Raw genomic sequence first — 12158 nt, forward strand, 5'->3', positions numbered from 1 at the left:
TTGTGCAGGCTTGGGGAGTAACGGAACACATGGAACGGCAAAAATGATGTTGGCAAGCTGTTTGGATTTATTTTCATTTTGTTTCTGTCGCATTTTATGTTAGTTTTGCCGGAGATCAAAGAGATCAAAGCCAGGAGAGAATGTTTACCACGTGTTGTGATTCATAATTGTATTCATATTTAGTCCCTTTTGTCTTTTATTAGCATATTTGGTATTGGAGTAATCCAAAAGTAATTGAAAGTAATCAAGTTAAAGTAACCCTACCCAACCCTGCACACATGTGGGTTAAAACAAGCCTGTATACACGAATAAATATGGATGAGCAAAAGATAAGGCATCTTTTTTTTGTTTCTATTGCGGCCCCTATTCCAAACAACCCACAGCCCAGTACCAATCCGGAGCCCGGTGGTTGACAACCCTAACATATCCATCCATTATCTGCACCACTTATCCTCAGTAGGGTCACGGGGGTGCTGGAGCCCATCCCAGATGTCTTTGGGCACCCTTAACTGGTTGCCAGCCAGTCACGGGGCACACAGAGACAGACAACTCGCTCGTTTGGAATGTGGGAAGAAACCAGAGTGCATGGAGGAAACCCACGCAAGCACAGGGAGAACATGCAAACTCCACACAGGAAAGTTTAATCCCATCAAATCAGAACAGTGCCGCGTACGCACCAACCACTCCTCACCGTGCTGCCCACCTTAACATATCATTTTCAGTGAATAGGCGGGATTTTATTTTGTATGTGTCCTTGAAGCATCACAAGGTTACAATTAAGGATAATTAAGAAAAAAGATAACATTTATCCCCTTAATTTTTCCGAGCATACTAATATGCGTGGAACAATTCTGCATTTGATGAAAGCGTATTTGAATTAGCGTTGAGAAGAGCATCACATTATCCTCTTCCTCTGTCCTTTGGCTGGAAAACTCCCTCATGCGGGCAACTCTCATCCCATGCCAGCATTGATGTCATAAGTGGCCCAATTTCTCTGCAGCCGATTGGCCGATCCGCCGTGACACCGCTCTCCCCTTTGTTGCACAGTTAACAAATTCACGTCACAGTGCTAAGTGGCCCTTCTCCCTCCTTTTACTCAGTCTGGCAGACACTTGCCGTGGTCTCTTTTTTTCCCGTCTCTCTTATTTTTTCATTTTTGGGGGGTGCGCTTCTGCAATATAAGGAAACGTCCAGTGAGCCGGCAGCTGATTGGCTCGGACAAAGCAGGCAGTGGTGCATGCAGCTGTCAGACATGAGAGCAGACATCAATGCAAGAGGATCCGGGCATCTGTTTGTCTGTGCATGCTGTGTGTAGTGACCCCACCATTAATATTGGGAGTCATTGACCCTTTGCCCATACAAGACCTAACCATGACGGACGGCAGTAAACCATAGTAAACAACGGGTGAGGCCAGTAAACAGAGGACAAAACAAAAAAGTTATATCATGCAACATCATTGGCAATGACTAGTGAAGGATTTTATACATTTGACTATAAAGGATTTTGTACGATCAAATACAAATTACATTTAAATGCAAAAGATATTCACTGGCTGAGGTGTGGGGCGAGGTCAATACAACCTAGTGAAGAATGATGTTTACGGAGGGGAACTGGGACAAAGGCCTGATAAGATAATCAGCACTTCTCGACGCAGATGGCCCTGGTGACGTAAAAACGCTCGCGATGTTTTGACCATTTCAGACATCGAACGAGGGGGCTTTCCATGGGAGGAGCCGGCACACCAGCTTGCGGAAAAAAACGTGGGCCGGGAGAAAGAAGGAAGCGGGAAGATCGAGAGAGGAAGCTGGACGGAGACTCGAGTGACACTAATTCGGGTAATTTGATGGAGTTCACTTAGCTAAATTATCTAAGAAATTAAATCTGCCTCCGTGTGGAAATGTCGGTCTTTTGTCCATCTTTTCACATCAAGAAACGAGCGCGCATTGTAAGGTGAATGCAGGTTGTGTTTGGTTAATGGAGTCAGATAACTAATTCGAACAATTTGGTAAACGGTACATTTTAATATATTACATTTCTAACACTAGTCAAAAGGATATTGTGCAGCTGTCGGATGAGGTGGGTCATACTAAAACGACTTTGTATCTAATTTCGTGGGAATGTAATAGAACAGTAAAGCACGGAGCGTTTTCACTTAGTATATTTTGTAGAATTCACTATTGAGCAAGTGGAAAATATTCACTTTGGCGAAATGACACGGACTCTTCTTTATTGCGATATAACAGTGATTCAAAAAAGTAATCTTCCGAATAGCACATGTATTGAAAACCGTAATGTGCTCTACCATAAATATTATTGCGCTGAAATCAACTGCCAAATTCTCAATGGATGAAACGGTAGAAGAACTTTCAGAAGATAGGCTAAGGCTGGGGTGTGCAAACTTTTCACAAAGCGGGCCAGATTTGGTGAGCTGAAAATGTGTGATTCCCGACTACTCAGCCTGGCATTCCTCGAACTATATTTGATAAATTTACCATCCGTGAGAAGTTTGCTTGGCGATCAGCGTCACAGCCTCGTAGCTCGCCTTTGTAGCGTTTTCATTTGACCCACAGGGTCTTTTGAAAGAACCCTGCAGTGCCGTTAAAACAGCTTCCAGTTGCTTCGTCTTTTCACAGCGTGCATTTCCATGTTAGCGTTTTGTAGTCAGTATGTTTTGTCTGGCTGTACCTCTTAATCAGGGTTGGGTGGGGTTACTTTAACTGGATTACTTTCAATTACTTTTGGATTACTCCAATACCAAATATTCTAATAAAAGACAAAAGAAACTAAATATGAATAAAATTATGACTCACAACACGTGGTAAGCTTTCTCTCCTGGCTTTGATCTCTTTGATCTCCGGCAAAATTAACATAAAATGCGACAGAAACAATATGGAAACAAATTCAAACAGCTTGCTAACATCATTTTTGCCGTTCCTTGAATTCCGTTACTCCCTATGCCTGCAGAAAATTTAGTAGTTTTATTCATATTTAGTTTCTTTTGTCTTTTATTAGCATATTTGGTATTGGAGTAATCCAAAAGTAATTGAAAGTAATCCAGTTAAAGTAACCCTACCCAACCCTGCTCTTAATACTATATTCGTTGAAAGCAGCCACAGTGTCTTGGCAAATTAGGCAGATGCAGTTGTTTTGGATTTTGGTAAAAAAATACTTCAATTTCCACTTGTCCTGAAAGTGGCAGCCCTCACAGTCAACTTTCCTTTTTTATTTACAGTTGCCATGTCGTAAATGGGGTGGGCTGAAATTCTCATAGAAGGCCAAAGGCAAGATTGCCAAAGGGCTGGTTGTCACAGAGCAAGAACGGAGACAGGACCCAATAGCGTTCGTTTTACTCAGTTTTTTAATAAGAAAGAGAGCAGTGCTTGCATCCACGATCCGATGATCGTCGGTCACGGATAGTAGATGGCAGGAACGCGTCAGGGGCACTTCCGTGTCGAGCGAGGGTAGTCGAAAAAACAGGTCGATGGCCGGGACAGGGGAGCAAAACAGAAACAGGTCCACAAAAGATGTTGGCAACAGGTATCAGGCAGGAAACAAGGCAAAACTGGTCAATGGCCGGGACGGAGGAGCAAAAGCAGAAACGGGTCCAGAAAAAGGTCAGCAGCAGGTATCAGACAGGAAAACAGGGCAGGATAATGTCGGAGAGTACAAAAGCTTGCCTAGCTGAGAGCATTGGTTCGCAGAACGATCCGACGAGTGTTGTCAGGAAGGCGCGGGTTTAAAAAAGAGGAAGCAGCCAATCAGCGTCCACGGCTGTTGGCGCAAATGAAGCAGACTTAGGTACCCTGCATCAGTAATTATGATGCTGGTGAAATGGTGATTTTTTATTTTTTAACAAATGTGTTTTATACTTTGGTAAACATTACCAGCGGGCCACATATTGTTAATTTAATGACAGAGGACCACCAAAAATTTGATCACGGGCCGTAACTGAACCCCTTTGCTCATGACTGGGCCGGGGCGTCATTTCATCAAGGTCACCAAAGTAGCTATTGACCCATACCATCTTACTCCTGATATATTCACAGATGTAACCTGATAGTCTAGTCTCCCTGACTTAAGTCCACACAAACTGTACCTCTATAAAGTAAATGAGTATTGTAAATAGAAAGTCCATGTGCCATAAGTTAACCATGAACATACTCTACACTCTCCAAAGTGACTTTACTAATGGGGTAACTTAAGTTAGCAGTGGCACTAGCTAATTTATTGGTAGCTATATTAAGTGTCTTTGATGTGACTCGTAACTACTTAATATAAAACTACTCAGGAATACATGAAACGTTCCATCTTCTGTCTTCATCCAAAGGATTCTGCAAAAATGCCAAATTTGGCTTTGAACCTTGCCGGTTCACACAGCCCACACAATCGCCAGCTTAAATGCTGGGTTAGTGATTTTTGTTTCATCTCAACTAAGTATTAAACTGCCATTCAACCTTTGGGAAATGCAACGTGACATATTGTGCAAAGGGTCAATATTATGTGCTGGTGAAAAGGTGTTGTTATGACTGCTAGTCCTTATTTTATGATATTAGTTTAAATCCACAAAATTTTGATTGTATATTAGTGTGTTACCCACTGTCAATAATTGTCATTATTTCCATTATTATCTGCACCGCTTATCCTCAATAGGGTCGCGGGGTTGCTGGAGCCAATCCCAGCTATCTTTAGGCAGTTGGCAGGAGACACCCTGAACTGGTTGCCAGGCACACAGGGACAGACAATTCGCTCGCTCATTCACCCATCCATCCATCCATTATCCGTACCGCTTATCCTCAGTAGGGTCGCGGGGGTCCTGGAGCCCATCCCAGCCATCTCCGGGCAGTGGGTAGGGGACACCCTGAACTGGTTGCCAGCCAGTCGCAGGGCACACAGGGACAGTCAATTTGCTCGCTCATTCATACCTAGGGGCAATTTGGACCGGTCAATTAACCTGACATGCACGTTTTTGGAATGTGGGAGGAAACCGGAGTGCCCGGAGGAAACCCACGCAAGCACGGGGAGAACCTGCAAACTCCGCACAGGAAGGTTGGTAGCTGGATTTGAACCCATGACCTCAGAACTGTGCCGCACACGCACCAACCACCGCGTCGCCGTGCTGCCCTCGCTCATTCACACCAAGGGACAATTTCGACCGGCCAATTAAGCTGACATGCATGTCTTTCGAATGTGGGAAACTGGAGTTCCCGGAGGAGACTTATGCAGGCACGGGGAGTACATGCAAACTCCACACGGGAAGGTTCGATCTCATGACCTTAGAACTGTGTCGCACACGCGCTAATTACTGCTCCACCGTGCTGCCCTGCCATTATTTAGTATTATTAAAATGGTTTTACAAATATTTTGAAAAATGTATCATTCAGTGGCCCTTCATTGTACAAGCTAGAGGGGTGAGACCCGAGACCGCTCACCACCAGAGTTTATAGAGGGGTCACTGTATATCGAAAGTTACGTACTTAACTATGGTTTTATGTTTCCCAGAACACTGCCAGAGGCGGTGCTTCAATATTTCCTACGTGCATGAGCACTTCAAGACAGACATACAGAGTGTGACCCTAGATGGTGCATAAAATCCGGTGTCACAACAGGTTCATTTCCCATGGAATCTTCTTGTGTGAACATAGAAGTTTTGAGTGACACTATGCCCATGTGGTTGTTTGGGACTCATACCACAGAGGTTACATAAGTAAGTTTTGTTTTATTTCATCCCACCCAACCGCCACAGGCAGTGCTTCAAGCACTGAATGACTAATACCAGATTAGTCACGAGGAACCCCAGAAACAAACCTCACTGAGAGCCTGAACAGCACCAAAGATGATGTTAAAACGATGTGGGAGAAGTCACATCGATGCTGAAGATCAAGGGTTGGGAATGTATTGCTGCAAGCCAAGTGTGGCTCTTTTCATCTGACTCAGGGATACATTTCACTATTTTAAGGCATTTAGGCCGGGAGTGCAATTACTGTTTTTGACCACTATGGTCAAGAGCGCTGTAGCGCCTTTTTATCTTAAAGACTGGTATGAAGAAATGCCTTTTGTTTTTTGACCCCCTGTTTCCTTGCCAATGAGATGCATCAGAATATCCATGCTAGTGTGTTGTCCACTTTCTATTATTCCTTGGATATTTCTTCAAGCGTCTAGTTTTCACAAGATGAATGAACAATAATGCACTGGAGAACTTTTAGAATGAATGTTTGTAGATTTCAAAGATGTCTAATATTCACATCTATAAAACAGAATGGAGCAGGAATAATTACCACTTGATTCCAGAGTTAGAACTTCAACGTCTCATACATGACGGTAGATACTCCATTATCTTTCTCAGTTTCAGTATTTAGGTTTATCTCATCTCATCTCATTAGCCGTACCGCTTATCCTCATTAGGGTCGCGGGGGGCCCCCAAAAAAACTCTTCTCAAGCCATGTTTTGAAACCATTATTAAAAACAAAAATGAACCTTAACAATTGTAAGTAACTGAAGGAGGAGGACGCGTTTTTCAGTGGGATATTTGTTGAAAACGGACATGGATTCTGGCATTATCATATCATATATTTTATGGAATCATTAAATGTTGCACAGTGAACTCAAATGCACTAAAGAATTATCTTTTTTCTGAAGATCAGGTTTTCTTGAATTTTGTCTCCAAAACATATGGTATGTATCTGTCATGAACTGGAACAAGATCAGGACCCAAATGCGTGACATTTCTCACACTAGCCTTTTATTTTACAGGAAATGGGGAGTCATGCACGTTAGGCAGCAGTCTGGCGTGGAATAATAGGAAGCCAAAGGCAGACAAGATCGATACCAATTGCCCGAGCAGATATCAGACAGACAGGGTTGATACCGGACAGGACGGGACAGACAAGATTGATCTCAAAGTAAGATATCGAAAATAAACAGGACAAACTAGACGGGAACGAAACTGGAAACCGATGTTAAACAGGACAAAATAAACAGACAAGTAATACCAACTGGAAACAGGACTGAGTCAAAACCCATGTCCGGCAGGGCAGAAGTTCATTGACGGACTAACAAAGGACGGAAAGCCAATCTGTCAACGAGCCGCAGCTGGCGCCACACGAGCGGGAGCAATTGAGCGCTATGGCAATTGTGACACTATCTTCCTGAAAAATGAATTCTAAATATTTAGTCCCATGGTTCATTGAATGAAAAAGGTTCCTGACCCCAGTAATAGGGTTAAATAATAGTAAAGTAACTCAATGCAGAGTCTGAAAGGGAATCGAAAAATATCTAAAGGAACTGGACCTCAATGTTTATAGGATTCGTTAAGGATATTCATTCGTATGGGCTTTCGCGGTCAAGTTCTTCAGCCCACACATCCGAACAGCATTAAATTTGAAAACCAAAACCCTCACCTGGTTGAGTTGTTTTATTCTTTGAAGTCCTATCTCTCGTTTATAGGACACAGCGAAGTTGGCTGATGGGGTCAAACAGTCTTGCAGTGCTCCCTGTCCCTATTTGAACCCAGTCCTGCCTGTCAATCCCTTGTTGTTGGTCCATCTGCGAACCACTGTTTATACAGACAAGCCTTCTTTGACCCTGACTCCCGCCTTTCCTGTTTTTGCTCCCGTTTGTCTCCAGCTACTACCTGTTTTGATCTCGACTACGTCTACTCTTCCGCCCTGGCTTACGACTAATTTCCGACCCCGAACACGCTTTACTCTCCCAGTCCCGCCTACCAACCAGTTTTTCCATCCCTGACACCGCCATCGTTCACTACAAAAGATCCACTTCCGTATTCGGATCACAATCCGAGTGCGAGAGCAACTTGCTTCCCGCGTCTAGCGAGCACCGGATCGCAGTCGCTGCCCTTCCTCTCTCTATCTCAATAAACTTGTGAGAAACGTTACGCGATTGGGTCAACCCTGTGTTCTGGACGTGACACTTTGTGGTTATTCGATTTTTTTCATGTTAATAATCTGAGATTTCTACAGAAGATTGGTGATTCCATACTTTTTGCTAGGGGGTTGTGTGAGAAAAATATTAGCTTTTGCTGTGACAAATTAAGGGATTGCAATCATCAGCATGGGGACTCCTTCACAGGGACGTGTGTGCGTGACTGCACGTGTTCTTGTACTTAAAACCAGGGTTGGATAGGGTTACTTTAACTTGATTACTTTCAATTACTTTTGGATTACTCCAATACCAAATATGCTAATAAAAGACAAAAGAAAGTAAATATGAATACAATTATGACTCAAAACACACGATAAGCTTTCTCTCCTGGCTTTGATCTCATTGATCTCCGGCAAAACTAACATAAAATGCGACAGAAACAAATTGAAAATAAATCCAGACAGCTTGCCAACATCATTTTTGCCGTTCCATGTATTCCGTTACTCCCCAAGCCTGCACAAAATTTAGTAATTTTATTCATATTTAGTTTTTTTTTGTCTTTTATTAGCATATTTGGTATTGGACTAATCCAAAAGTAATTAAAAGTCATCAAGTTAAAGTAACCCTACCCAACCCTGCTTAAAACAGAATACAATTTATAACAAAAACGAAGAAAGACGTTTCACAAAAGTAAGGACAATTTTCCAGGTCCCTTTCTGAGAGAAAGTATTACTGTACTTGGTTTTATTGTTTAGGTTTAGAATGAAATTTAGTTGTGGTTAGAGTACTATTTATGATTAAACAATTAATCATGGTTATTAATTTTACTGGGGAAATAACACCAATCTACCGCAAAAAAGAAAGAAAGAAAAGTTTAGTTTAAAAAATATAAAAAGTTAATTTGCACCTTTGGACACAAAGAGCGTTTATTATGCATTTCAAGACGTGTACGACGTACAAGAAAATCTGTACGGAAAAACGCAAATTTGTCAATGATGGGTACCATCCGGTATACACCGCCTATCACGAAACAGCAAATCAATCAAGTCAAACGAGTTCGCCGCTATTTCGGTATCGTTTTTTTTCGTTTCAATCGAAGCGGCGGTTTGATGCTACCGTGCGCATACGTCTGCAGCCTCGGATTTCATGTGGTAGTTATGTAGTGAAAGGAAGTCCGTCTCTTTTTAGAGAACCGGCTTTTTCGGCTCAACTCATTAAAGAGAGCCGGCTCTTAAACGGCTCACTTGCTTTGATGCGTTATCTTACGAATTATTATGTTGTATAAAGAAGTTAAGAAAAAAAGGAAGTATAAAAGGCGAAAATGAAAAAAGACAGGTTTGTGGTTATCCCTTCAATCAGTATATTACCAACAATAATCTAATGCAGAAAATGAATTCATAATTTGAATAAGAAAATGTACTATTCTACTTAATTCTATTTGCATGTATTTTTTCCTTCTACGGTGAACGTCCAAGCTACTTCATTTTTGACCTTTTTTTTTTCATAATAAACCTCATTCATGTCGAGCAACCCCATGATCTCACAACAAAATGTTAATTAACATTATATATGATATAACGAAACACATGTACAATATAACATCTTAAACTACATAAATAAACACGTTTGGAAAAAAAAGTATTTTGTAAGGGAAAATACGACAGTTTGTAAGGGCATGAAGCCCTGGAGCTTGACAGGTATGCTTTTGCCAAAGAAAAGAAGACATGTATTATTTAGTGAATGGATGCCCTCGCAAGAAATGGGGCACAATAATGCAACTGCTTATTTTCTAGTGGACGTGACTGACTCTGCATGTGGATTCATCTCACAGTAGGTGCTCGCTAACGGAGTAAGGTAATGCTGCCATCTGAAGGAAAATAAAGGTATGGTAATACAAAAGGCAATTGCAACAGTCATGGAGTTTATTTGATGTGATTTACAGGGGACCCGGTGCTTTGCAGTTTGTCTATGTCAATCAAATTGAATACATTACAAAACTCAATTACAAAGGAAATTAAAATATTAGGCCACTAAAAGATAGATAGATAGATAGATAGATAGATAGATAGATAGATAGATAGATAGATAGATAGATAGATAGATAGATAGATAGATAGATAGATAGATAGATAGATAGATAGATAGATAGATAGATAGATAGATAGATAGATAGATAGATAGATAGATTGATAGATTGTCATGATTACTGATGCGAAGCACCTGTGCCCGCTCATTTGGCGCCAACTGCCGCGGATTCTGATTGGCTGCCTGGCACTATTTGAACTCAGTCCTGTCAATCCCCTTTCGTCAGTCCGTCTGCGAACCTCAGTTAACACTAGGCAAGCCTTTTTCGACCCTGACTCCTGTCTGTCCCCCGGCCTCGACCCGTTTTTGATCCCGACCACGTCTGCTCTCCCGTCCCGGCTTTCGACCTCTTTTGTCCCCAACCACATCTACTCTCCTTTCCTGGCTTACGACTCGCTTACGACCCCGACCACGTCTCAATGTTGATGAAAAATGGTCAGTATGTTCCCACTATAGCACTCCAATGATGGCAGTTTCCACCTAATCCATTATCTTTAATGCCCCGGACAGAGCTAATCTGCAGTTTTTGACCAATCACAAGACCTTATCATGTTGTTTTTAGACCTGCATGAGAGGGGAGGCCTTGGTTATTGCCTGTGAAGATGGCAACCTAAGTGACCTGATGCTTATTTCTACCTCATTACTTTGACCTACATGCTACTAATTAACCTGAGGTGAGCGTTGTATCAAGCCAACAAGGTACGCTTGATTTGCTTTTGTCATGTTGACAGGATACAGCTGAAAACGTTTCCTTACGTTGCTTTTTGCGGGTGAAAAGACTTTTGTGTTATACAGGAAAGACCAATTCTCTTAGTGGAGCCAGTCTGCATCTATTTTTTACCAAACAATGGGATTCATCCCCTGTGGAACGTAAAAAAAAAATAACAAAATATGAGCAAGTTCCTTTGTAGAGGTAGCAAAGATTTATGACAAAAATATTAAAATATCACATGATTTCATCCACACATACAGAAAAGAAACATCTGAAAGAGCACAGACATTTTCTTCCTGCAAGTATTCAAATCAACATCCGGGTTGCGAGACAAGATGGGTAAAAAAAACTGCAACAGTTTCGAACAGGGATAAAATAGTTTCACAAGTGCACTTTCCGAATGGCCGGCAATCATTTATACTAAAGGGGCAGAATACAGAGGTCAGTGGAACATCTCCAAGGCACCAGCTTCACACTAGTCGTTTGTCCAGGTGGTTTAATAAAAATCAAGGCCCCCTCCCAACAGCATATCAGAACACCACTTAAAAGAATGTAGGGACTGGATATCGACTAGATACATGTTGTTTTTGGTGTGGCGGTAATAAAAAAGAAGTCTCATCTCATCTCATCTCATTAGCTGCACCGCTTATCCTCAGTAGGGTCGCGGGGTGGGGGGGCGGGGCGGGGCGGGTGGTTTGGAGCCCATCCCAGCAATCATCGGGCAGTGGGCAGGGGACACCCTGAACTGGTTGCCAGCCAATCGCAGGGCACACGGGGACAGACAACTCACTCGCTCATTCGCACCTAGGGACAATTTGGACCGGCCAATTTACCTGAAATGCATGTTTTTGGAATGTGGGAGGAAACCGGAGTGCCCGGAGGAAACCCACACAAGCACGGGGAGAACATACAAACTCCGCACAAGAAGTCTGGATTTGAACCCACGCAGGAGGTTCCCAAGACATGAACTGTGCCGCACATGCGCTAACCACTGCGCCGCCGTGCTGCCCTAAAAAAGAAGTGAATAAGTAAATTCAAATATATTGACAATCATAAGGCGTATTAATTACCACGGAATGATTAAACTGATAAAATTTGGATGATTTAAATAAATGATAAAATGGTTAATCTCATACAATTATGACCACATCCAGTGACACATATCAATATCCTAACACATCTTATTTAGATTTTTACTATAATTTAATTTAAACTAGGTTGTAATTTAATGCTACTCTTGGAGCAGGGCTGTGTTAGCTGCTAAGCTAGTGGGTCAAGCACAAATTCACTATGTTATTCTGTTAATATGTGTTATTGGGTCACATTGGCTTATGCAAGAGTGTAAAAATAGATCTAAATTGGGTCTCACTGTAGGCAGAGCATTAAGTTTGATTATGGAATTTCTGCTGAGTCTTGCATTTTTTCTTTTTTGGCCTCCTTAAATCAGCGTTTCCCCGAAAAAACGAATGATGCACACAAACG

The sequence above is a fragment of the Urocampus carinirostris genome, chromosome 10 (assembly GCF_059441175.1).
Source record: "Urocampus carinirostris isolate Australia breed hairy pipefish chromosome 10, RoL_Ucar_1.0, whole genome shotgun sequence".
In the NCBI taxonomy this organism is placed as follows: Eukaryota; Metazoa; Chordata; class Actinopteri; order Syngnathiformes; family Syngnathidae; genus Urocampus; species Urocampus carinirostris.